Below are 27,624 nucleotides of genomic sequence, written 5' to 3'. Positions count from 1 at the left end.
CCCCAGTTATAAATAGCCAGGAGCAGGGCAGAAGCCTCCAGGGAACGACTTCCAAAACTGCAAAATCCTCAAATTACACCTCTCCCAGGGAACCGTTTTTCTGCATATGCCACAAATAAGAGAGGCCCCTTACCTAAGAATGAGGGGATAAATCTTGTCCCTGATGACCCGTGTTGTCACTACAGGAAGACTAGTAACGATGGACAGTTCTAGGCAGATCAGATAAAATAGCAGGGTTGGAGCCAGTCGAACAGTGCCAAGATGAACACTCTTCCACACATTTTTAGCTTTAGTAGCTTCTTTCTAGCATCCTCTATTGCTTTGGAATGGAAGTGACACCATTAGTCACGCATACATTTTATTTTAGTCAAGTTCATTTTTCTACAAGAGATGAGGTAGGTAAAGGATTCAAATCATGCATTTGGAGACAGCACGCATCAAGATTTGGTTCTACCTTTGACTCCCCATCCAAACCTCAATGAACTGCATAATATTTATTTCTAAAAGGTTATTTTACAAGTTACTTAATATTTTTGGCACTTTAATGAATATAAATTTATTTTCTTCACATTTAAAAAGCAGGCTGAAGACTTTTGACTGATTTAAAAATAGGTAAATACGTAAGAAGCATGAACCTAGCAATGTTACAAATGAGGGGGGATGGGACACATGGGACGTAAGTCCCGGTTGTTTGATACAAGAAACACTCAACGTGTTTTTCTAAGGGATGCTACAGTTATAAAGGCTGTAACTTTGATTTCCAGAACTAAGCCAGTATGCCTGCAAATGGTATTTGAACTACCAGATAGAGATTTCATGTGGAGACAGGAAATTTGACAGCCATTCAGTCTTGTATTCATCATGGGGCCTCAAGTAATTGAATGACTAGGGACATGTATACAAGTCTCCAAAACCTAGTCAGCACAGGAAATTGCCAAAGGAGGTTTTCTAGACTGGGAGAAGTAAATCTGTTTCAGTAGACAAAATCTGAATTGAAAATGGTGGTCTACTCTCTTGGAAGTTGTAATATAATGAGATCTATTGAATCCTTAATGTCTTCTGAGGAAGTTTCCACCTCCTCAATCACAGGGTCTCTGACAGGCTACTGGAACCCGTTGGTGCCTCCTGACAGGCTTCCAAAGCTGCTCAGCCACCCTTGTAGGTGGTACATGCACCTTGTCAGCAGGAACCCTCAGAAAAATCTTGAGCTGGAATTACTGCATAAAGGACATAGCGCACAGATGTGATGGGACTTCAAAGGCACTGCAGAAGCAAGAAGGTGCCTCTGACTCACTCAACTGTGGGTATAATGGAAACAGAAAGAGCGGCAAAAAAACCTGTGGGTATAGAGTCCAAGGAAAAAATAGGAATATCTAGGCAACTACCAAATGTTATTGACTAATACACCAACGTAGAGAACATGGACTGTCCCAAATTGAGAAGAATAACAGCTGCCTTCACTAGCTTTCTACTAGTCTTGCCATCACACCAGTCTTCAGTCATCAAAAGAATTTAAAGCTTCTGCCTAATATTTTTCTGTATAGTGTTATAGCAGTGCTCTCCATCTTGTTTAGCTTAGCTTATGTAACTTTTTAGCTTACCCCATGGGGATGTTAGAAACAACCTCGCTTTATTAAAAGGCTCTGAGAATTACAGATGAGAATTTAGACACTCTTAAGCATCCATTGAGAATGTAAAACTGCTTGACTTTTAATTCATACATTTGTGGAGGCATCTTTAACAAATATTCGGTTTGGAAAAACCATACCTCTGAACTCATAATATCTTGGGAGTGTGACTTATACTTCCATGGCTCAAATTCAACTGTGAAACCCCAATGCATCAGAAAAGAGATCTCTCCAGTTTCCACTTACTGGAAGATTTTTACAGATGGGAAAGAAAGATGACCTAAATGATAAACCCCCAAATTACTATTAAAAAAAGATGAGTACTGAAGAAGTCATGTGCTGAAAAACATTAAGACATTAGAAATGAATCCCCATTAGTCTGTGGTGGTTATTTCCGAGAGTGCTCAGCTCTCACTATAATGAACAGTTTGATCACCACCAGAACAAAGCAAGGCTGATTTCCAATGGCCTTACTGACTTTAGTGTCTAGGCTACATGGTTGGGCCTTTTAATTTTATTCTGTTCCTCTTGAAGGATGAGCTCCCACTAGAACCTTCCCTCACTGAGTCACTAACAGATGACACACAACTCTGGTCACTCTGGAAATTAATATAATCAAAACTTTTCCTCCTCTGTCATGTTGGACTGAATTTGTTCAAAGGCTCAGAAGACAGCAGGAGAGGGAAAAAGAGAGCACAACACAGGACTTACTTCCTTCAGAACTTCAGTAAATACATTCCTCCTCCTGAAGAGCTTAATCCTGCGTCAATCGGAAAAATCTCACTTACCTAGACACTACAATAGCAAGACCGAAACTGATCTCCCAGATTTCATCCAGATTGTTCTTGTCCTTTGCCCAAACAGGGATCATAACATAAAACCTGCTTATCTAGATACCACCTTTATCTGAACCCTTTCTAAATACAACTGTAAAGTACATTCTTTCAATAATGAGTCAATCTAATGCAAAACAAAAATAGAAAAAAATATAGACTATATTAAAATGTAAAATAATTTATTGTACATTAAAAGTTTTAGACAGGTCCTCGCTGCCTTAAAACAATTGAAATACATTCAATAAGCAGCATTAGATAAAATTGCAACAGTGGCAAGACTGTTTGCAACCTGCACCTTCCCTGTCTTTTAACACAAAAAACCCGACATGAGCTCTGTCCAGGCTCAGATTTTAGATGTCAGTGTTGGAACTGAGCACATTCCTTTAAATGTATGAAAACATTCCTTTAAATACATACACTAAAGCTACCAGTTTAATTTAAAACAGCATCACTGCAGTAGATGTCAGATACCCTTAGACAGATCCAATTTTCTGCAAATAAAATGTACCAACTGACAGAATAATATTAGTTTAATAAACTAGTTTAATAAAGCTATTCATTAAAATGTGACCTAAACCATGTTTCAGATCAAAGGTTGCTCTTTTGGTTTGGGTACGCTTTTAACACTTTTCCCCTAGCTGCAAACCATTCCCTTTCTTGGAAAATACCTGTCAGCAGGTACCACAGCCTCTCCATTAATTACCTGCACAAACAGTTTTGTTCTGGCACGGTTTCTTGACAGTCTGTTTGAAGAGTGTAACAAACTAAAGTAAATGATAAATGTTACCAGCCCCCCAAAATACTGGGAAAAAAATAAAGTGACAACTTTAACAGATTTCTGTAAGTGAGAATCATAGAATCATTTACGTTGGAAAAGGCCCTTAAGATCATGAAGTCCAACTGTTAAAGTTCAACAAAACCTGCTGCAATGAGTTATCTGATAACCTCAACTCTCCCTAACAGACAATTATACAAGTTATGCACCAAAAGGCTCTGCAACTTCCATTTTAGAAATACAGTCCATATTTTTTTAGCATTATAATTCAGTTTTATCCCACATCTACAAAAGCTGATGGAAAAATCTCCAACCAATAGAAATCAAAACAGGATTAAGGCCATGCTTAATAGAATAGTAAATGTTCAAGAAAAAATTCATTGATTTATTTTTCAAACCCAAAATTTTATACTCCTCTAGAGCTAGGTGAGGCACAAACGTTCTACAATGCTTCCATATTCTATTACAGAAGACAAAAGTTTTGACCATCCTTTCTCTTTCAGATTAACTAATCTTCTGAACACTTCTCCTTTGTTCAGCATAACTTTCCATAATGCACTTCTGTCAAAATGTGATGATTTTTTTTTTTGATGGAGGAGAAGATGGGTAAAGGGAAAGGATGAATGAATGAATAACTAAACAATATGTATTCTTTTTTCTGAGAGCAAAAGCAGAATAAACCCCACTTCTTAATATATGTTTTTACCAAAAAAACCCTCACTACAGTAATTTTCACTTTAATCAGTTTCAGGTTGCTTTCTTTAATGGGAATTTTTAAAATTTAATATAAGCAATCTAAAAAGTATATGCCTTTAGCTGAATATTGGAAAAAGTTTTGATTAATTAAGTGGTAATTTATTAGTTGCATGTTGAGTGTAAGTAACAAACAACTACTTTACGTGTGCATGTGCTCAGTAAAAACAAACTACCGCACACGGACAGAGAGCTAGTCAGAGGAAGTACGTGTGTTTGATTTCCAGAACTTTATAAGCTTTGCAAGCCAAATTGCTCTTGAATACTCAGTTCGTAGAAGAAAACAAAGGTGAAGCTGAATAGCTCTTCCAGAGCCTCTGCACTACCGGTGCATCAAGCATGCCAGACACTCCTTGCAGTCTTCTGTTCCTCCCTGTGGCCATTCTTCATCCTTGAATTCTCCAATTCTATTTAACTCCCAATGTCACTGCAAAGCTCTCCTCCTGCCTCACACCCTCCCCTCCTCCTCTTCCTCCTTGGCAAGCTCTAGGAGTACCACTGCATCGAGCCCACCACGTGATTTGTCACACAGGACACGCTTCCTTCCAGTTCAATTTTTATTATCTTAATTTTCTCTATGTCCCTCTTTCTAGGAGTGAAGCTCCCCCATCTCAGACCTTGCTGTCCCAATTCCATCTTGCAGTTTCTTGCTTCACACCTATTCCATCTTACCCTTTCCCTGGGTGACACTGCGATGTACTTGCTATTCTTGTCATGAATTCGTGATCCTCCACTAACAAAACTTACCTTTACCCCTCTCTTTACAAACATCCCCACCTCCTGACACTTTGCTCTTACTTCCCTTACAGTTTTTGCTTTGTCCTGTCTCCATTTCCACTCCCATTCCACCACTAATGGCCCTCCATGTAAAGCAATGGTGTGAAAAACAAAACCTAGATTCACTTCCCAAATCTATTCTTGACCAGCAAGCCCTTGCTTTACTATTCTCCAAATATCTCCTTTAAGGCTCTTCCCTTTCTTCTAGAACATGGATTAGCTGCGTTCACACGGGCAAGAAACCTTAAGTTTATAACACATGCAAGTGTCACAGATAGGGACAGATCAGATGGGGAGATTTTTCTGCCTGCAGCTCTGTACCATCTCCAGGCTGGAACCCCCCCCAGAGCAGGACTTTCCTGTGTTCTGAGTTACATTTAATCAACGCTCAGTAACATCTGGAACACTCCCTAAAAATTTTGGAACCAATTATATATATATAGTCTCCAAAGTTATACGTTATAATTCAAAGAGATATGGTTAGAGTTCATCTTTACTGCAACACTTTAAGCTTGATTTACTCTACGAGTACAGTCAGTCATTCTGCACATTTTAGTTATGTACAAATTTAATTAGCAGAAAATAGATCAATTAGAATTAATTTAAAGTTCTGTCTTGCCAACCTATATAGGCTGTTACATTCCCATTGCAATCAGAGCACCAGCCTCTGAGATTCAAGTCATATTTTCAAGTTTAGAAGCCCCTTAATTCAAATATGAGATACTGATGGATGAAGAAGAGTCAGATTTAAGGCAAAGGGTAAACTACGTCAAGTTCACACTGCAGTGAAGACAACCTCTCAGATTTTTCTTCATTTGGCCAAAAAATAATATTCAGTCTTTATGAAGAAAATATTTCAAAATGATAAAGGGTCAATAAACAGAAATGGTAACAGAACTTAACTTGGCAGTGTTACCTACATGAAGAATTTTTTCTGTTTTTCTTGTTCAACTCACAGCTTAATACATTACTTTATGTCTTAATGTATACCAGGAAAACACAGGATATGCAAAGAGTCCAAGTTAATGTTGCTGTTGGAAACTTAATGTTTGCATTTCCTGGATTTTGCAATTCTAACTAGGTGAACAATACTGCATTGATTCTATTTTGGCATTTGCTACAAATACCAAAGTATTTTTTCTGAAACTGTATAAATCAGAGCTAAGCAGTTTGATAGTAAACCTTTGACATTTTCTGTTATTCATAGTGGCCTCTCCAACTCACATAACTTGCAGTTTATTATTAGGCAATGACAAAGGTGATGCTATACAAATTAGCATACCTGCTCCAGCAAGTATAGCTAAATAAAAGTGTAGAAACATTTAAAAAAACCTGATGCTATGAAAAATATAGTGAATACAGGAGTTTTGATGAAGCAATGGAAAAAAATATTCTACAGTAAATACGTTTCTTTGTGATGGTGTCATTGAAGATTCCCTAATGGCACTGGAGAAGTTAAAACAGGAATGTGCGCTGTTCCTGTACACGTCACATACTCCCTTTGCTCCCATGAGAGGGGATACCCAGGGGCAGTTCAATCTTCCCTCTGAATTCAAAAGCTAAAATACCTAGGAAGCCCAAAAAATAGAGGGATGGCAGGTAACTGAATTCAGTTAAGTGCAGCTACTTGAGGAACCACATATATTGTACAAAAATTAGTCACTGCAAAGTAACTGGTATCAAGTATGTGTTGATGTGTGTTCCTTGCATTAGTATCCTTGAGATAATGAACTAAACAGCGGCTAGGGCTCATCTGGCACTCTTGGCTCCTATTTTGACAGACGATTTGAAGGTACAACACTGATAGAGGTCAGTTGAATAGTTACTTTTTATCATCCCGCATTCTCAGAATTCAGACATTCACTAGACTTTTTTTTTTTTTTTTTTTTTAAACAGCTATGACAGAGGTCTGTTCCCAGTGCCACCTTTTCCAGTTAGGTTCCTACCCTTGGGAATGATGTCACATGAAAGACTCAGGTGCTGCCCTACCAAATGTAAATATCTACAGAACTATAACATTTCTCTGAGGACTCGCAACATTGAAGAGGCTATGAAAAGAGAATGACTGAAAAAACACAAACAGCAATGAAACCTCCGTTCTCCTACCACTCCCTAGACATGAACAGGAGGGAAGGAGATAGAAGGGGTCACGGGGTGTGTGTGTGTGTGTATACATACACATATATATACAAATATATAAAAATATAAAAATATATTATTTATAAATAATAATTTTTATAGTTATTTTATTTATAATTTATAATTATATTATAATAATTTATAATTATATTATAATAAAATAATAATTTATAATATATAAAAATATATTTTATAATATATAGAATGTAATATATTATAAAACATAGATTATATAATATATGAAATATATATCGTATATTATAAAATACATGTTTTATATATTATATATAATATATATAATATATATTATATAATATATAAAAAAATAAATATATATATATAAAAACTTCAAAGCCCTTTCAATGTTCTTAAAATGCCTCACTTCTCCTCCTTTCTAAACGAGGGTGGCCTGGCACAGGCTGCCCAGAGGTGGTGGAGTCTCCATCTCTGGAGACATTCAAAACCCACCTGGACACGTTCCTGTGCAACCTGCTGTATGTGACCCTGCTCTGGCAGGGGGGTTGGACTAGATGATCTCCAGAGGTCCCTTCCAACCCAGCAATTCTGTGGTTCTGTGGTTCTGTGTGTATGATGATTTATAGGGCTTTGTACCAAATGACCATCAAGGACTCACACTACTGTTAACAGTTGTGAAAAGCTCAGGTGGGTCTTAAATGAAGAGATCATATTGGAACTGCAACCTACTCCTACATTAACTACTGCTGTCATGACCATCCCAGCAACACCACACTGACAGAGGGTGGTATGCTGTCTATGATGGTACAAAGCAAGGCTCTAGAAACATCGATATTGCGCTTGGAGCAGAGTCCAAATGGGCATCTGAGGGCCACACCAAGTTTCACCATGACCGCAAAGATACCAGAAACACATTTCTGCATATAAGTAGTCAAAATAAGATATCTTTTTAATATGTTGAATTGAGAACGTTCCCATAAACTTTGAATTTAAAGCACTCTAAGCCAGAAGAGGGAGCTCCTGCACTTTTCAAATAAGTCAACATGGATTTCTTCTTGTCTTTGGGAAGAAGAAAGCAGCTCTCCTCATGCCACACCTAGGTCTGCATCTGGTTGTTTTAAGAGCACATATACAGAAAGAATCCAATATGAAACTTTAAGATATATAATGCTCTAATTATACATGACTGATATAGATTTTTAAAAGCCCATTGGTTAAAATTAGCTTTATTTCACATTACGTGGTCATTTTTGCATTGCATAAACATAAAGCTGAAATAATTGTCTGCAAACCGTTTAGTAAGCAAAATTACATTATCTGTAATCAACGACACAATAGATATGAAAACCCACTGAATTTCGTAACAGTGAAGGGGTGGTGTTCTTATCTTTCTTTAAGTTTAGTGAGGTGAACATTTATCTTCTCTAGAATTACAAAAAAATGAGGAACTGGATTTTGATAATTTTAAGAAAGTTAGGAAAATGGAGAAGTGCCAATTAAAACAAATATTTGCAATTTATTGCTGCAGAATATTGCTGCAGTTTTATTTTGTCAATCAATCTTTTTATGAAGGTGGTGGTTTTTAAAGTGTCTCAATCCAGAATAGGTATTAAAGCACTTATTTTTCAGCTTTTCTAATGAAGATAAATGACAAGTACTTCACTGAATTTGTGGTCTGGTTCCTTACTATAAAGGCAATATTTACACAAAATTAGAGTAGACCACAAAAAAGTAGAACAGGACAAAATGCAAGTTTTCATAGTGTGCTTCATCAGAACGCATTCCTTCTACTAGATTCATCACTGTGATATCAGTTACATTTTCTAGGTTGAGGGGAAGTTTGTGGAATAAAATGGACTGTATATTTAAAAGACCTCACTACAGTGAGTCTCTAAGTCACTTCTCTTCGAAGTACACATGCACAGTGAATTGCCTGGTTTGCAATTGAACTAACACACCTTAATACTGGAGATCACTTGTGTTTCTCTTTCAGTGAAGATGTCCAAGACTGAGCCAGTCCTTTTATTTGTAACAGCCTAGTAAAGAATGTCCAAGAGAATTGTTCCCATTGAAAGAAGTTAATCTGTGAAAGCTTCTCACTAGAAAGCACATGCCAGTTTGAAGAGGAAAGATGTCTAAGATGTAAGACACAATTTGTGGTGAATACAGGAAATGACATATTTCCATCTTCCAGTGGTTTGAGTTCCAGGTAAGCATTCCGGTTTTCCACTTCGCATCCTTTTCTGCTATTTTGATCAAGATTCTCAGCCTTCCAGGTTCCCAGGCAAGTGCTTTGGACCTTGATATATGGTTTCATTTTCCCATGGTAAAAATGACAACATTCTGGGTCTCTTCCCAAAGCAAATGAAGCACATTTCTTCCGCTCCTTACTGATGACTGTATTAGCATTTCACACACAACTCTCAGCTTAATCAGAAATATAGAACTTAGCATCATCAAATTCCAGCAACCAATTAGCCATCTGGTCTCTGTAACTTCTAATTTGATGATCTTAATGTTCTTCAACTAATGTTCTGTGCTTAAAAACAGAATTGATATACAGCAGAATTCTACTCAATGTCAAAGTCAGTCTAAGTGCAATAGTCTGTTCTACAAAATCTGGAAAATTTGGCCTCACGATAGAGAAAAATGTTCAGAATTTTCCCATTGCATCTGCTATGACCTTCAACTAGGGTGGTGAAGGAGAAGAAGAAGAGCCATAAAGATAAACAACAGGGCAAAAGCAGCAGTAATATTTGCTGCAAAATTTTACATCACTGTCAGCTTTTACAGTATAGCAATATAATTATGTAGTCTAAATTTCATACAGTTTCATAACTACTCTCCTCTCACTCATCAGTAGGCTTCAGATTTGTGGAAAATATTAGAGTATAACTATTTTTCATGGTATGTTATTTGCCAAAATATCACTGTCACAGCTCATTTCAGGTATGGCAGTATGATTAAAGCATACTAAGAGGGTTTTGACATGTAACTTAATTTTCACAAGTATTTTATTTGTTACTCATAACATTATAAAGTAGTTTAAGCAAACATTAGGACCTAGAAGTTAATTCCCTAAAAGTTATTAAGTGGATACCAGAAGATATTTCATCATTATGTAGCCCACCAGTTTGAAACAAAACAAAATACCGCCTTTCAACTGAAAGTAATATAGCCATCATCAGCAAGGGAGTGGCAAGGGAACGGAAATACAAAAGCACATAAGCACCCTGGAAGAGTTTTCCAGTGCGCTCTAAATTCTCACATCCAATAGCCCAATGGAAAAGTCAACCAAATACAGAGAATATACCACCACCAAACGTCCAGTGGGCTTTGCTGTTAGGCAAATGGGCTAATGAGTTCCATTAGTGCTCGTCAGATATAAGGTTTATGTAGGATTTTTACTGGCTAACGTTTTGACCAAAACTTTAGAGATTCAAATTAATTTTTCAAAAGGAAATTTCTCATCATTTAAATGTCAAGCATAGGTTAAAAAAAAAATTAATTTTCTTTTGAAAGAACTCAGTTTTAAATACATTATCACTCGAGACATTCTTGAAGCCCAAGGCTGTGCTTCTCTAAGGTCAGCTTCTCTGGTCATCAAAGTCTCTGCTCTGCCCCTACCTGGGAAAGTAAGGTGGCAGAAAGAGGAAGAGATAAAACTCTTTTCACGCTGTTTTCCCATGTGAAAACAACTAGGAATAAGAGAGACTCATAATTTCTCAGCTTGTAGATACAATCCCAGTTTAAAAAAAAGAAAAGATATATACTATAGTAAGTGCCATACCACACTTTTTCAAGCAGAGAGTGTACACAAAAACAGATAAATTATAATAACCAAGTTCAAAAAACAAAACCCCAAGCATTAATCACACATAAAATGTACAGGTAAGTACATGAAAATAATCAAACAGTGCATTTTGAAGATCAGAGTGTGCTTTTGTGTTGAATATATATCATGCATGTTGACGTAAAAGAGGATGAACAAGAGCTGCTAATCTTCTCCCTCCTCTCCTGACCACATGAAAAACCCCTTCAGCCCCTCATGAACTACAAATTTTCCAAAAAAAAAAAAAAAACAAACAAACAAAAAAAAACCAAAACCACAAACCCCTATGAGTTTTAGCTTAGAAAGCAATGCAAAAACCCACAGTGTTGACAGATGATTTCCAAAAAAACCTCTTTTGTACTGATATGCTAGAGTAATATGGAATAATCACACTGGGCATGGCCCACCCTCTAACCCCTCCACAGTCATAGGCACCAGTAACAACAGGGTTTGGAGAACTCAGTAAACACCCTGTGGTAACACTATCACTTTTAGTACAAAAGCTGTAAAACCTACAGCGTATCAAAGATCTTAGTAATGGCACAGGTGCTTGTGCAGTAGTTATCAATGTGAAAATGCACAAGTACTTGAAAAATATACCACTGCTTCATGAGGGGGAAATCAAAAAAAAGAGAAAGAAAAAAAATCCTGTAGAAATAACAAAGCCTCTAGTTGTAAATTTAACTCTGAATAAAAGAATAACACACACCAACTAGGCACTCAGTAAGTTCTTCATAACCACTAAAAGCACTGAAACATGCTGTTCAGCACTGGGTGGAGAAGATGTGTTGCGTTTGAGCTAGCCACCCATCTCCTTTGCTTTTTGAGAGCCAAGGAGTTTGACAACCTGGTCAGCTCGATTTCTGAAGCCAAACGCTAGCAGTGACCAGCCCAACCACCATCTCTTGTACCTGACAACACCACACCAGAAAGCAGCCATTCTGCTACACACAACCAGCCACTTCGTGAAAGTGGCTACGCAGGGCTCTGAAGGCCAGTGATAGTTCTTCACCCTCTTCACTGAATCAAGATAAGCAAGATCTATCTGAGATAAGCAGCTATGCATGCTTAATTTTGTCTTTTCTTTCAAGCCCAAATAAACCCATGCTTGCCTGTGGGTTCAAGGCAACCTGCAAAATTAAGTCTTTGTGCATGCAAGGGCGGAGAGAACAGTATGAAGCTAATAGGGTGGGGATGGGGGGAGTGGGGTGGGAATTGTCCTGCCCCTCACTAAGAGCTACAGGAAGGCATGAAAACGCAGTGCAAACAAGTACGATCAGTGAATTTGCTATGAAATTCACTTCCGAACTTCGTTAAAGACACATGCAATATCCAATAGTCGCACCATAAAGTCTACCCTGCAAGGTTGCTCCTCATATATATATATAAAAAAAAAAACTCTAGCAAGTGCATCTTGAAACAACCTACATTCTCTGTTATCACTCTGCTACCCCACATCCAAACCCACATTTTAAAGTCATAAGTCATTCTCCCTCCCTTCCCACTCCCCAAAATATACCCCATCTCACTCACTATATAGGAGAAATCATGCTGAGTATTTGCTTTGTCCTTACTGTCTGACATATTTACCTTATTTGCTGCAAACCCTCCAAACACTGCTCTGAAGACAGGATGATCTTTTCCTTCTTCTGCATTTCCACAGCACTTGCTCAATATATCACAAGATATCGAAACATCGTAAAAGTTAATTCTCACAAATTTATTACAAAACAATTTGATTTAAATCAAAGTTCTCTGCACGATACTGTTGTTTTACAGTTTTCATATATTTTCAAAACATTCATGCAAGATAGCATCACTGTACTTAATCCCCAAGTTCAAAGAGAAGGCACAGATGGGCTTAGGTCAGAAGTACTGATTAATCTGTACTGCCCTTTTTGAGATGCCCTAATATTTAAGGGCATTTCTAATGAAGATGTATACGTGCAATAGCACAGTTAACGACCAACTTAAACCCCTGCTGAACCAACAGAGAGGACTGTTGCAAGTCAGCTTCCAAAGACTCACACTGGGAATTCAAACTCAGGTATGTCTATTTAGCAGCATCTCTTGAAAAGTTTTAAATTACCTAGAAACACTAATGAAAGTGTCATTAAACTCACTAGAATAACTGAGTTGCAGGGGCAGGAACACGATGTATTTCCGTGTCGCATTTATCCACTGCCTTAATGACACCCGACCTTCCTTTTCCCCCAAGCTTTTGCAATAGCTATAAGCCTCACAACTTTGACAATAACTGAGATTGAGGCATCTGTTCAAAGAGTGTATAGCGTCATGTAGGACCATCAAAACATTTACACAAAAAGAACTAAATTAAGCTATAAATGCAGATCTTAAAATTGCCCAACTGTTGCACCTGACAACAATTTTAGTGATATTCTTTCAAATATGCTTGTGAAGAAATACTGTTTCCCTACAGTCTTCATACAAAAAAATTTACATATTTTATCATGACAAATCATCAACAGCTACATGGTTCATTAGCTGAATGAACTGAAGCTTTCCGAAACATTGCCCAAATGCTTGCCGCCGGAGCTTACGGTAAGGGGTGTCAGTCATTTGCCACCGCCTACAGAGACCAGTAGCAAGAGGGCACTACACTTGGACCACAGGAAAACCGACATTACCAGCTCTGCTGTATATCCTTAAAGACCTTCTAAGCCCATTGATACCTGGCAGGCCATGGATGCAAAACTAGCTTAGCAGAAAGAGTGAAATACTGTGTAATCTGAAACATAAAAATTCCCCTGGCCCACTACTAAACAATACACAGATATTTCAAAACTTGTTTAGTGTAAATGCCTCCATCTCCACAGCTCTCCTTGCACTAGAAAAGAGAATCTTTCCACTGAAGGGGAAAATGCATTTTTTTTTGCCTGTATTTCCAGGAGAGAATACACAAATCAGCCTAACACCAGAGGGAGGGGGAAGGCCTATATCCTGGTTTGTTTATATGCCATAAACATGCTGTTTTATTTGTCAGCACACAGCATTCTCCCCACTTTCAAGAAACTGCATGTCGTCTTTAAAAGATCAGAAAAAACAACTCAAGGACAATCAGCAAAAAGAAAGTCACATGTAAAGTTATGAAAGGACCAAAAAAACCAAGGTGAAGCTTGTTGTCTTATTAATCTGCAGTAAGGCGCTGGGAGGCTGCCAAGTTAGTTAATCCAAATACACAAACACGTTAATGATGACCTAAGGGAGCAACACTGATTTACACATCGAAGGAAACACCATGTTAGGAAAACATTAAGAAACTGCATGTATTTCAGAGCTTTATGCTATTATTTCAAAAACTCTTTAATTCACCAGATGGAACCATGTAACAAACACAGAGAAGCGGAGCCTCCCCAAGGAATCCTACTGCAGTCCCCATTCCCATCACAGGATGGGAATTCACAACAGAAACTTCAAAGTAATAAAATTAAGTGCCACCCTGGTTTTAAGTGCACCTTCTAAGGACCAAAACGGCTTATTGTGTTCAGCAAGTTCACAGGATCTAAACAAGAGATACTTTATTTTTTAAATTACCAGAGTGTAATGGAGAGACAAAATCATGACCTGCTCTGAGTTTCCATTCAGCCTAGAATTTCCAGATTTTAACACCAGACTGCAGAAACCTGAATTCCCTAAAAAGGAAGGAAAGATACTTGTTCACTCCTGGCTTTAAAGCTGCCTATGAAAACAGTTTGATTCCCAGTCAAATGCTGATGTTGAGTAAAAACAAAACAAAAAAAAGTCAGCCTCTCTGAGAAGAGTGAAATTATCCACCTTCTGAAAATGTTTTCAAACGTAACGGGGTGGGGGGGTGTGGGCGAAGGCATTAGTTCTAGTTTCATAAGTAAAGCAATCAGTTAACAACCTAAAGACGGGATCAGACTACTTATGTAAATATGGGACAGAGAAGTCTACAAATGCACTGACAAACAATTCCTAGAATAATTGTATCATGTAGTGCTTTTTTTCCTAAGCACTCTGTTTAAAAGAATTCTGTAAAATCATGGTAAAAAAATGATAGATATCTTGCCGCTTTGCCCCAGAAAAAAAATGTTTCCCAGTTATCAGAAAATATCCAACATGAACAGAATCACTGTATGCCTTTTTGCTGCTATCTTAAACCACATTCATATGCTCCACTGCATTTTTATTTCATTTTGAAGGTACATTAGAATGGAAGCAGAACTGAATCCAGTACTGATGGTCAATTTACTGCAAATGAAGTGTCTCCCCACTAAGGCAACCCTTCTGCAGAATGAGGAAGTTCAGAATTCAGCTGCAAAAGATTCCTACATTGCATTCAGGACAGGTTACTCCATAAGAACAACCAGATTTTCTGTCAACACAGTTTTTTTATCGTAGGACAACCTCAAGTGGCCCCCAAAAACAAATATACATTTTACATGATGAACCCTTACAAAATAGATACAAGCATTAATTATTTAAAAGAGTCTACTCTTCCTTCTTACTGCTATGCCAGGCATTAAAATACTCCTTGGCTCCACTTGTCTTTAACAAATAGGCATATTCCAGTATTTTGGGGGCTACAATTTTGCTTAGTACCCTAGAAGCAGTTGTCCCAATTTTCTATATATCACGTAATTCAGGTAATGACATAGCAAGCTTTGCTTTAACAGTTGATAGAAGCACCACAAAATGTTCTGCTGAGATCTTAAAAAGGTACACCTCACTCAACAATCCCATCAGATGTCTCCACACTTCCTGAACATTTTCATTCACATAGTTGTATCTGGTTGTGTAGAGAGGCTCAGGCACCATTCAGGCCAAGTTCATTTGTCACAAATCAGTGGTGATGTAACTGGCCTGTAGGAATGAAAATTTCTTATAACAATATTTAAATTATTATTTTAGTGAGTGTAAGGCACCCACACTGTCTGTTTAGGCAGCATCCATTAGTCACCATCAAGTCTGAACTGCAACTAATGAAACAATGATTACCAGTCTTTCCTAAGAACTCACCTGTCCCGATTCCCAGCACAGGGTGTGTATGGTAGGAAGGCTGAGCAAAACCTTATCACCAGCTGGAATGCTCTACAGCCACCTCTTCAGGCTCACCAGGACAGATCGGAACCCAGGGAAAACAAATTCGTCCTTTCCATGTCAACTGTAGAAATGCTTTATCTCAGTCATTATAATACTTGTATGTGACGCTTTATGGAAAAGGATGTTAAGAGAAGTAAAACAGCGGGGAAAGTACCTGACTTCTAGTTTAGTATAAGACTATAGATATTTAAAACTTATTTTCAGTCACTTATTTTAGGCTTCTATGTATCTGCAATGCCACCACTACTCTGTCCCTGGTTTGCTGCTTTCTGATCCACCTATGAATAACATGCACACAGACTGAAAGTTAGCTTTGTGTCCTCAACGTGAAAGCGAGCCATTGATAAGCTAAAACTGTTTGATGACCCAAGCCCACTAACCGACATTCTTCCACTGCTAGCAAAGGCCTGACACCACCTTGCTGCTCTTCAGCCAACTTCATACAGAAGATAAAAACAATAACTAAGAAAAACCCCAAACCCTTCAGACTTAACCAGAGTAAAGGTCCCTGTAGTACACAATCCTATCTTCAGGAGAGCCAGGACAGAATACCTAATACACATTGAAGGTAACACAAATAAAAACTATTTCCTCCCCCCACAACCAGCAGCATCTGTTTGAGTCAGACTGACTCTGGACTATCACCATTAATACCAATAGATTCCTAAAGTTCCTTGTTGAGCCCATTTTTTTGTTTTGGCTTTCCGCAATATCTTGTGAAAATAAGTTCTATAACTGATGCCAGGTGTAAAGCACTTTTTTTGCAAGGTGTTTAGTACCCAAAATTCTCAGAAATAGTGAATAAATAATCTCCTATTAATTTGCTGCCGCTATTTATAATTATCTTTCATGTCTTCCTTCAAGAACCTCTTTTCCAAACAAAAATTCATTTATATACTTTTTTTTTTTCTTTTAATGAGGAAGCCATTTCAAATTTCGGATGCTCCCCATTAACTGTCTTTTCATTACACTGGCTAAATATCCCAGGAGGTTTAGAATTACATCATCCCAGAAAAGAAGCATTCACAAAATTTTGGGGGGAAATAATTTCATCCAGGATTTTAGAAACAGGCTGTGGATTTTTCCATTTTCTTTCTGTCTGTACAGAAGCTCAGGAACTTCCCAGCACTTCAGCAAGTACGTAGGAGTCAGGGCCCAACTCTGCCCATACGCAATAACTGGGTCACAAAATTCAACACCCATCACATCATATGACTTGCACTGGGTGATGGAACAGGGACACATGCTCTACTTCTGATTACAAGATGTTATCTCTTATCTTTCTTGATTAGGGAAAGAGAAAGAACCCAGAGCCTCACCACTCCACTGCAGTTATCCTCCTGGTCTCTTTAATTTTTTTAGGCCAAGCTATTTCTTGCCACCCAAACCTCAGAAGTGGGCCTTTTCTTCACCGTGTAATTCAAAAATATGCTTTCACAGTAATATATGTTAAAAGAAAACAATGTTTGCAAAGCCTAATACATATGCATATACGCATTTTTCTGTGCTTATCCCAGATAAAAGTGAAATGAAACCATTTACAGCAGTATGAGAGATGGCATAATGGTGCCAAGTGCAGTAACTCCAAACTGCATATGAAAGTAATCACAATCAGAAAAACCGTAATGTGAACAACAACATGTCACAATCAGTCATCAGCTATGAAGTAAACGTATAATAAAATAATATTTTGATATTATGTTTAAGCATAGATGTGTAAGCCTGTTGTCCCTGGCACGTCTGTTGAATGTGGCAAAGAAAAATGTGAGATCCCCTCCTGCAGCTTGTGAACACTCTAGAATGCAACAACCAACATCATTTATTACAAAAACATGTCTTTCCAGAGTACTTTTTATTCATGGCAAAACAAGGAAATTGTTACTTTGAAACAAATAAAGTTTTGACACACATAATATCTAACTAACTTAAAACCCTAGAGCTACCATTTGATACTTTATGTGTCTGCCAGAGAAGATTTTTCCTTTTTAGGAAAGATGTTAATAAGTTCACACATTAAACCACAACTCTCCATCACATAATAAAGTCCTTCAAATTCAACTTCTCCTTAAGCTAGTCATTACAAGTTACACATTACAATCGCTTCTTAATTGATCTAGAAATAAATACAATATTGATGAAAGTGCTAAGAAACACATTTAAGACAGCAAGTATCTAATGAAAAACAGAAAAACAAGAGAGAAAAGATTCAGAATGCTCATTAAAACAAAAAAATGCCTTCTGAGATTACTCAATAGGAAGCTGAATACAACTATTCACTGGAATTAGCAAATTAAGTTTGCCTTCTTTTCTGTGAATTCTATTAATATACAGACATCATGACACAAATGGTCTGCACATGCGCTTGTATCCATTTTTACTTTGTTTTGAACTGGAACATCTCATCTTCACAAATATATTTACAGAGGCACAGAAACGTGACTATTTCTGCCTTTCTCTAGATGCATCTTCTTTCATCTGTCCTATGCACTTACCTATGTTAAATTTGTGACCAATTCCTATAGAAATTAGTAGAAGTTTATGCACACTGGAAGAAAAACCAAGTAATTGTTTATGACTGTTAGAAAACAAATTAGAAAAGTCCTGGATTTTGTCCCTGTTTTGTTTCTAGTTTGATCATACCTTCATGGATTTTCTCCACACCTGATCAACTTCATTATTTGAAAAGAGCAATTTAATTTAAATTCAGGAGTTGTACTGCTAAAGTAATTACAATTTATGTAAGAAAACATTTGAATTCTTAATCCCTTATAGCATCTGTAACTAACACTCCAGCCTATGACTTCAGATCCCTGGATTATGAAAGCTTTGGGTTGGACACATTGTAAAAACATTGTCCATTTGGTCAACAGTTTCAAGGCAGCTCCTACAGAATTTTACTTGTGATTAAGATCTAGTTCCAGGCTAACAAACTACATGCTGCCCATCTTTGATAAACTAGAAGAGTTTTAACTAGAACTACGAAATTAAGGTACATACCTTAAAAGTTACAGTGCAATGTTACTTGCAATCCAAAACCCCTGTGTGCTCTGAGTGCTTAGAAAGCAACCATCCAGCTGTGACATGATTTTGGGACTGCCATACAAAACAGACGCTTTGCAAAGATGCAGAGATCTTCCCTCAGCACTCCACTGCAGAACACAAGACCACCGTTAAGTTGGAGTCAAGCTTGCCTTCTGGTTTAAGAACAGTAGCTGCCTTGCCTTCATCAAGGTCTTTTTACATGTAGAAAGGGAAAGAAAAAATAGGAAGGGCTATCAGAAGAAATGCATTCATTTTACTTGTATCTCAGGAACACACCCCTCAGGGCAGCATGAGAGAAAGCTTCAAGGCATTCATATGAAGATATAAAGGCCATCATTAATGGCTGATTGGAGGTGGATCCCTATATATCAACATATTGCTGGCCAGATAATGACGGGCAGGATAGGAGTAGACAATGAAAGGACTTTGAAGGGAGTTGGTACCCTGTATGTAAGTGAATAAGAAAGAGGACTTCTGCAGAAAAAAAAAGAAAAAGAATGACACGGTACAAACAACAGCCTTGTAAAAATCTCTGCAGCAGAACTCTGTTGCAGAGAGAAGCACAACTAGATGCTATGGGCTATAAAAAGAGAGACAAATGCTGCAGTAATTGACAGATTACGTGATCCAAAATATTTTCAGTGTTTAAATCCATAAGAAACAGTGTATCTTATAGCTATTATTAAAAGATTTGAAATTACTAAGACTTAAATGTAGCCTTGACATGATGCTGATACTGGAAAATATTTTCCTGTTTATGAGCTCCAGTGAGAGCCAGAATAATGGCATCATTCACAGAAAATCAAGAAAGGACCTAACAGGAATTTCAGAAGTGGTGATGAAATTATGGTATGAATTGTATTATTCAAGAAAGAAAGTAATGTGCTTTTGAAAATTACAAGTTAAGAGTTTCCAATAATTTACTTGAAAACTAATAGTAATAAAGTAATAATACTAATAAAACTTTCCAGTGAAATTTAACAATAACACCATTTTTTTTTAGAAGTTCACAATATAAATTCAGACATGGCAAGCAATGAAAAATTTACTTTATGTTTTTGTAATTGATAAAAATCACAGTTTTAGCTAGTGACTGTATGTCAGAAGAATTAAGCAAGATGGCAGTGTAGAAAAAACAGTCTTGAACAAATTATTTTACCATCTGCATACAAAACATAAGAAGGTGAGAGTGCTAGCATTGATCCAGGAAAACAAGGCACAAATAATTCAGCCTGTCTAAATTAAGCTTATTTTGTGCAAAATTATAATAATAATTAATAATTGTAATTATTACTAATACTCTTTTAGCTTTTCATTGAACTCAACAACATGGTTAATAAAAAGCAAGGTTTTTTACTTCCCTCAGATCAAACTAGAATTCATCACCTTGTTTTTTCAGTACCCCAACAGATCAACTAACACAATACTTTCATCTACTATTGTCTCCAGTGAGTGAACAACTGAAAAAATAGGAAGAAGCTTATCCATTAAAATAATCTTAAAATAGTATCTGTCTGGAATGATCCATTTCAATTTAAAAAAAAAAAATCCTAGTGCTGTGTTACTTTCAAGTAATGATTTATTGGGAAGGATGCCCCCGTAGCTTCTAAGTTAGGACTGACATTTGAACAAGACACAACCAGGCACAAGTAAATCAAACTGAAGTAAGCCTAGTTTTCAATGAAGACAAGAAGGGTATTTCTATCATCACATAAAATTTGGGAGACACGTTTCTCCTACTCCATTGATTCCAATGAAAGCAATGCACATTCGCAACTTCTAAAACAATGTTCTTCAACTAAAATCACTAGTTCTCCTACACCTTTTCTGATAGTTTCAAGTGGTTTTCATTATGGTTATTAAGAGATTAAAGTACTGTACTGTCATATTAAGGAACACAACTGGCTCTCCTCCATGATCTCAGGTCTCCCCAGGCAGCTTCCTCCACAATTAATCTATTGGAGAACCTATCAAGATAATCACATTTCTCAGGGCAAGGTAGACACCACACAATTTCTTTATTATCCCTGTGGATCTCTTGGTCCTTGACAACCAGCTACTCCTCCTTTCCCATGCAAGGAGCTGCACACCGTACATTTTGAGCAGCAATACAGAGGATTTCTTTCCCCAGTCAAATCCTTGCCAACATCCTAACAAGGGTACTATCATCCCCTTAGCCCCACACTTCTTTCTTCCCACTAGAAATAGAACAGTGCTTAGATCATCCTGGTCCTTTATCTACCATTCTTCAGAGATATTCAGTTATAGAGACCAGAACAGATTCTTCCCCCCCACCCCCAGATATTCTTCAATCTTAAAGAAAACACACTCTTTTGAAACAATATTCTGAAAAGACAGCTACAGTGTTAGAAAAACAATTATGCATCTATAACATTATCCTACATTGCCCACAGCAGTAACATTCACAGAACAGATGTTCGCTGCTTTTAGTGGTTTCAACGACACCCAAATGCAGTACTGAATTCAGCAAACACGGTAATGTTCACTGGTTGAAGCAGTAAGAAATCTTTTTTACCTTTCTACTGCAGCGTATGAGAACAAATGATCGTTGGCTATGTAATGTAAGCCTTAGCCTAATGTTCATACTTATGGCTGCTATTCTTCAGCTGTCAAACTGAAAAGGAATACCAATAAGCTACACAACTCTGTTAAAGCTGATTTAAACACAAATGAGAATCAGCCAACATGCAGAGGAATTACAAGCTTCTGGAAAACACACTTATCTCCCAGCAAAAGTGATGTTCCAGGGTGTTTCGGGTTATTACTTAAAAGCATTTGAAGTGAAAAAAATAAGTAAAAACCAGCTCATGAAAAAAGATTTTACTAAAAAGGCATGTGCTAACATTATAATAATGCTTTCTGACTCCTAAATAAAACTGAAGTAGAACACCTCCACTTGAAATATTTAATTAGGCAGGAAATCTAAGTCTCATATCCAATTTTCTTTCACCAAAACCTCTTTATCCTCAACATTACAGTAACTTCATTTATTCTTAACATTAACAGGTGCTGTTTGAATTCAGTGCCAAAGAGAGGATAGGACATAAGCATAATATTACATTTGGAAACACGAGTGAAATTTGGCAGAAGCTAACGTGTTGAGGTATCTAAGACACTGCACATGTGCTCCTTGCAGTGAACTGTGCCAACTATGAAAACTAAACCACTTTAAGGTAAGATGTCTTGCAGATCAGATGTATGGTCTGCACTTAGCTTCATATTCCAGACAATACAGGGCACAAGAACCAATCCCACAACGGCCCTCTTTGCACACATACTTTCCTTCCACTTTATAGCCAATGCTAAAAGGGTGCAACCATAACAGTGTTCAACATATTTTTCATTATTGCTACTTTATAGCACCCAGGAATTGTATATCTAAAGAAGTCATTCATGCGTGAAGGCAACCATTGTCTCACACAGAAAAATACAGAAGATTCATAAGATTTAGCAGGCTGTAGCTAAAAGCAAAGTCAATATGATTATTTTCATTGTTTCATTAAGTAAAGTTTTTCACAATTTTTTTCATTTTCAAGGTAAGTAACCCATTAAGTGCCAAAGCTGACTAAATTTCATGCTTTCACAACTTTGCCCAGGCAGATGCACAGCTTTTGAGGGTTATCATACAGGGAGCAAGCAACATGGAAATACAGACAGCAAATTTATTTTTTGAATGCTTTGGAAGTTTAAGTTTCCCACCTAGGTTATCCCCTTCTAAGATCTCCCATTTTCTATAATCTTGCCTTCTTTATCTGAGGAGAGAAGGAATCTTTTGCACAAGTGTTATGCCACCACTTAGGAATAAAAAAGAAAAAAATTCTTTAACTTTGTAAATAGATTCATAGTTGGGTCTCCCAGTATAGCCTGCATGTACAGAAAGTATCGTTTATTTTAAATCAAAACAGCTATAAATTCCCTTTTGTTTTCCTGTATCAGGATTCAAAATCACAACATCTGACTTAACAAAAAAAAATATATATATAAAAGAGTTGGGTTTTGTCTGTTTTGTTTGTTTCTTTTTAAAAAAAGCCCTGAATTGAAACAAGTCTAAAACTTCACCCCCAGAAGTGATGAGATCAATGACAGCCATTATTATTCCATTTCCTTATTAGAGTGTCTCAGGCTGTTAAGATATTTCCTGGTCAAACATTAAATAGAAAACAGTACTCAAACAATTGCTAAGAATATTAAATTAGAATGAAATCAGATTATTTAGACGTAGGTTCTACTGCTCTCCAGTAGTAGAATTTCCTTTCCTGGAAAGGAAAGAGAAGAATTGAATCCGTGTTCCAAGAGAATACCCAACTCCTCAGCCTGCGGGGCACTTTGCACATGACTGCCCCATCCTTCCTGATGAAGTTGACCATAATGCAGCCAGAAATGTAAGTTGATGGATGCAAGACAGTAGGCAAGAAGTCTGAATCTGCAGTGTGGTGGTTAGGTCACTTACCTAAGCATGAACAACTGGGTTATGGCACTCTTAAGAAGAGAAAAACACAGACTTGAGCCCCCTCAGGTCGTGAAGGACCTAGAATCAAGGCCTCCTACTTCTTGGACGAATAAGCTAATTAACTGCTAGTCTACTACATATAAGATAGGTATCAAAAGCATCTTCCTAAGAGAAAACTGCAGAAAGTGGTACAGAATTTATTTTCTGATTAATATAAGGGTTATATGAATGTCTAAGGTATACCCTGATTTCCTACCAGCCAACTTCTCTGTACCAGTGCTGCACATCATGGATTTCAAATTCTATCCAGGAAACCAGAATCTCATCAGCATGTGGTCCTTAGGTGTCTGCCTCCATACTTTCTTAGCCAGGAGCCTAATTTTTAAGAACTGCAGTGTTGAACATTAGAAGGCTTAAGCTCTCTTTTAAATCTAGAATATTAAACCTTCCACTGCATTTTAAACTGTGTTAAGGGTTTGTTTTACTTTTTCCAACACAACAGCCTTTAGGATTTTAAACAGGAAGAAAGTAGGTCAGGCCTTTGTACTTAAGTTTTTTTAAACTCTTTTTTTTTTAATTTTGTAGTTAAATTCTTCAAAATGTATCCACCTATTGCATCTTTCATTAATATCTTAAGAAAATAAGTCTTAGAAGAGTACTTTGCTTTATCAAGAGCTTTAGAAGTAGCAAGTATCTATAAATATTAGCCAGGAAAATATTTAAACACAATTCCAGTTTTTGATTCCTTTGTAATAGGTTTGACTTATCTTTGATCACAGATTTTTGCATTAACTCATTAAAAATGCAAAAAGAATTTGTCTGTGCACAGATCAGCCACAGAATACTGATCTGAACATTAAACAGCCTGAGGAAAAAAAACAAAAAACACAAAGTGGAACCCACGCACTTGAAGCAATCAAACATCTGCCTGCCTTTCAACACCACTTTCACAGGAGTGCCTGCATTCCTAAATTAGAGGGTACACGGCAAGCCCCTACTGTGTGAACAACCTCGCCACCCAAAGACAATGTTCAGAGAGTTTAAAATACAGAATTTTCTATCTTCGTGTTTTCTGTTGGTGCACTGCAATAACAAGGAAGCTACTACTCACTTGTTTTATCAGCAATAGTACAAAGAATAAGACACACCCTTCTCAGGGAACTGGAAAAACCTGCTATGTGAAAGCTGAAAAGTCTCCGAGTACCCACACCTCCATTTTGCTCTACATTTCAACAACAAAACTGAAGGGAAACTGCAAGGACTTGGCCTTAGCCTAGCAAAAGTAAAGCTGAGCAGAAAAACAAAGGCTGTACACAAACGCACTGAGATAATTATAAAATAAGAAAAAACTATTCAAAATAAAAGGACAACCTTGGCACAAGAACTGGTTATTACCAACAGATGATGAATAAATTTAGGCTGAACATTACAAGCAGCTTCCTCATGTTTAGGGCAATTTAGCATTCGAACAGGCTTCTAATTAAAGTAGTGAGGGGAAAAAGCCCAGCTGCTTTTCAGACAGCACTCCATATGTCTACGACTGTATGACATAAAGCCTACAAGAGCATGAAAATAAACTTGATGAATAGGGAGGTCCGTTCCTGTCCTGCATTCCTAAGAGAACAATAACTGTCAAGCAAATAACATCATTCTGATACAACTCTAAGATATAACCATCTGTCAGGCAATACCCAAGAATAATTATACCACAGAAAGCAAAACCAGATATTAATATCTTAGCAGGACAAACTTTGCCCAGAATAAACTTCACAGAGTATCTTTTCATAAAATGTCTTAGACCAATAACCTCATTTCTTATAATCTCATGCTAAAAATTTGCTCCCTCTGCAAACAAGAGCTGCAGAAAGCACACCTCTCATGCAGTCCTCGCTCCCAAAATCTGACAGAGCTCAGCTTATTTGGTCTCCATGCAACTAGCCAGTCCTACCATCTGCACCCCTAACATTCTGCACACTTGCAGCAGATCATCATACCCAAAACAGTATTACATCTAGCATGCTCAACAGGCTCTGTATTTGCTACTACGTTCAGTTCAGACAGGGTGGTTCAAAAACAGCTGTCAACCACTTTGCTACTGAAAGGTTCCAATCCCCATTTTTGCCCACACATCATTAACCAGAAAAACTGTAGCAACCATGATGGTCTAAGACAATTGGTTAGACACGATCAGTCTGCAGAAGTAACATGTTCTACTACACTAAGCTTTAGAGTTTGAAAGAGGAGACGGTCTTTCAGGCACACCAGCCTTTGAACTTGCTTGACATCTAAAGATACATGTAAAGAAGTATACAAGTTGGTCTAATAAAGACTATTACCTGCCCCTACAAGTCTTTCAGGCCAAGAGACTGTTTTACACCAACAGGTACAGGCCTGTCTAGGGGGTCTCTTTATATCCGTGTTTTATTATTGCAACATATCTGAAATTGAAGACAAACTGCAAAGTATTTTTGGCCGATAAATTCCACCTGCTTATTTGCAAAGTCCCTGATCACACCACGGACCTTACTGTTCCCTTCTAAAGGCTCATACTGAAATGCAACAACTGAGTGAATCGTAGAAGAGGGGAAAGTATGAGCACTCATCAGGAGTGTACAAAGGCAAACCAAATACAACCATTCACTACTTCTCATAACAAGCTCAGAACACTTAAGGAAATTACCTGGCAACACAAAAGAGCAAACTATAGGAAATATTTTTTTCTATACAACAATTTTCTATACAACAATTATTCAAATAAGTACTTAAACCACATTTTGAGGACAGGCTCTTCGGCTGCTATCAAACAAATGGTCCAGACACAGCCTGTCAGAGACAAAAGTTTTGATGTCAATCTTTGCCAACAACTAGACTGCCACACCAAAACAAAGGCTGCTTTACAGATATTTGTTATTCTCTTTTCCAATGCACCTCTCTCGGTCACTTCTGAAGAAAGTATAAACACCTCTTACATTCTCGTCAGCAGACCCAGAGTACACAATTTTTCGTTAAATAGCATGCAATTTCACTTTAAATTTAGAATTCAAAGGCATTTCCTTTTTTCAGTTGATTTCCCCTCTCCTTATTCCTTGCAAAACCATTGTGGTTAAACATATAGAAGAGTTTTGCAGAACAAGAATAAAACTTGTGTCTGAGCAGTAAAGTTTATGTAAATTAATCTCAAACTCTATTTTCCTAGCTTGATTTTCTTAGCAAAGCACAAAGCATGGTAGCTGCAAGAAAGCATTACAATCCATTTTCAATTAGTTTATATCACACCACAACATTTTCCTACCATTTTAGTTCATCTGCTTATACTAGAATACCAATGCTTTTTTAAACTTGTCATCAAAATAGCCTTCACTTTAATTCACTATGAGAGCCTGCAGATCTGATTTATAGTATATTCCAGACATATGACTGTATAATTCAGACAAGTTTAAAAAAAGTATGCTGAAAGAAGATACTCCCAAGGACTTCCCGTTAGGCCTGCTGAGCATAAGAGGACATATTTTACTTGACCTACCCCACTAATCTCAGCAAGTTCGTCCTTAGTAACAGATGCAAAGCTCAAATGACCACTTTCAAATCCTTGTTGCAGCTCCATCTCCAGCCTTTGATCATTTTTCGTCTGGAAGTAACAAATAGATTTCTGCTCCTTGGCCTATGTAACAGTCTCCTTGTAATCCACCAGATGATCTCTCTAGTACCAGGACATGGGATTACTCATCTCAACTTTAGCTGCATTCCCCCCCATCACATACAGAAAGAGATATAATGGACACCAATAAGACAACTGAAATTTATCTTAACTGTTTATAGACCAGTTTGATTGTTTTGCTATAGGATTAGATATCAAATTACAAAATTACAATGCAATATACATGCATTCTGACATTTAAATTTTGGCATTCAGCAGTCTAACACAAACGTAGCTAAATTGTAGGATGAAATCTACTTGAGCCAATTTTCATTCCTCTAAATATTACAAAATTGTCAACACATAAATTCCTTTAAGTGTAACTCAACTTTGCACAAACTTATCTTAAACTGGAATAAAGTTAGAAATAATATTTTGTATCACAAAAGGTCTTTACCTTAAGGTACGTATTAAAACCAGGCAAACTGAACTCTTCAGAAACTCTGTAAACACTGCAAAGCATACAAAAGGAAAAGCTGTCTATACAAAACTGACTTAGAGCACTCCGAAAACTTGCAGACGTTAAGAATTGCACCTATCTCAAAAACGCACATGCTTTCTGTCTTCTTCTTCTTCCAAGCTGCACCCACAGACAATTCACAGAATTCCCTAT

General features: G+C 37.2%; 1 protein-coding gene across 4 annotated transcripts in view; it reads right to left on the bottom strand.

Annotated features, from left to right (window-relative positions):
• MPP7 (MAGUK p55 scaffold protein 7) overlaps nucleotides 1-27,624 on the bottom strand; it is a 155,170-nt gene that overhangs the window by 116,482 nt on the left and 11,064 nt on the right. Inside the window, exon 1 of one of the 4 annotated variants that reach the window (XM_063324581.1) lies at nucleotides 134-205. The exons of the other annotated variants lie outside the window; for them this stretch is intronic. The gene's annotated coding sequence lies outside the window, so the exon portion shown is untranslated. Of the gene's footprint in view, nucleotides 1-133; nucleotides 206-27,624 lie in introns of those variants that run through there. 4 annotated transcript variants of the gene reach the window in all.

Source organism: Chroicocephalus ridibundus, chromosome 2 (genome assembly GCF_963924245.1).
Source record: "Chroicocephalus ridibundus chromosome 2, bChrRid1.1, whole genome shotgun sequence".
In the NCBI taxonomy this organism is placed as follows: Eukaryota; Metazoa; Chordata; class Aves; order Charadriiformes; family Laridae; genus Chroicocephalus; species Chroicocephalus ridibundus.
Note: the sequence above shows the minus strand (reverse complement) of the source record. Positions and strands in the feature narration are given on the sequence as shown.